The 917-nt window shown below is 43.8% G+C and overlaps 1 pseudogene; it reads right to left on the bottom strand.

Moving 5' to 3' along the window:
* On the bottom strand, positions 1 to 917 carry LOC112635901 (annotated as a pseudogene).

Here is a 917-nt window from a genome sequence, read left to right as displayed (position 1 = left end):
TCAGTAAGGAATCTTTTTAAATATTCGAAGCCAGAACACTTTTAATGTGCTAAAGGAGCAATGACTTACCTTAGGCACTGGCTTTCCCTGATGGCAGTTGATACCACCAATGAAGACCATGTTGGGCATCACGGGTTTGGGATAGTCCAAAAAGTCCGTTCGCAACAACCAAATTGATGTGTGGCTGTAGAGATCATATGCTATGACAGGTGTTTGGAGAATTTCAGAGGCTATTTTTAAGGCATTTTTGAAAAAATGCGGGCAAAATAAATGTTCCCCTAAGTAGAAGATGTGGTTCCATACTCTCTCCTTAAAAGTCATGGCATATGAAAACCCTGAGACATATCTAGGGCTGTAGGAAAGAGAAGCAGGGCACTGTGTACCTTCTTCAAGATAATGACAAAATATTCCTCTGGTGAAGACCACAGAGGGGAGGGAGAAAATTTGGCAACAATTAAGCCACACAGATCGAAAGGATCCAGAAACACTGCATCAAAAGAACTCTCCTTTAAGTATTCTACTAATTTTTGGTCATTAAACAAACTCCTGCAATGTGAAAAACTAAATTCCAAACATTTAGATGAACTCATTAATAGAGAAAATAAGCTTCGTACTTCTGCTTCCCATTGAGCATTGGCAAAAGCCATGAACTCCCGGTCCAGATCCTCGAGGGTGTGCAAGGTAGAATAAGTCTTCACTGTGCAATTCAGTGATCTTCTCAGCTGCCAACTCACCTCTGGCATGACTACCACCACCTCATGCCCCCTGAGAATGAGTTTCTCCACCACTGACCGCATGGTGAACCAGTGGCTCCCATCCATGGGCACTACCAGCAGCTTCCCTGCCTTGGCAAAGCCACAGGTCAGCAGTAGACACACAGATAGGGGAAGGAGGCTATTCCACCCTGCAAAAGCCAT

This window comes from Theropithecus gelada, chromosome 12 (assembly GCF_003255815.1).
Source record: "Theropithecus gelada isolate Dixy chromosome 12, Tgel_1.0, whole genome shotgun sequence".
In the NCBI taxonomy this organism is placed as follows: domain Eukaryota; kingdom Metazoa; phylum Chordata; class Mammalia; order Primates; family Cercopithecidae; genus Theropithecus; species Theropithecus gelada.
Note: the sequence above shows the minus strand (reverse complement) of the source record. Positions and strands in the feature narration are given on the sequence as shown.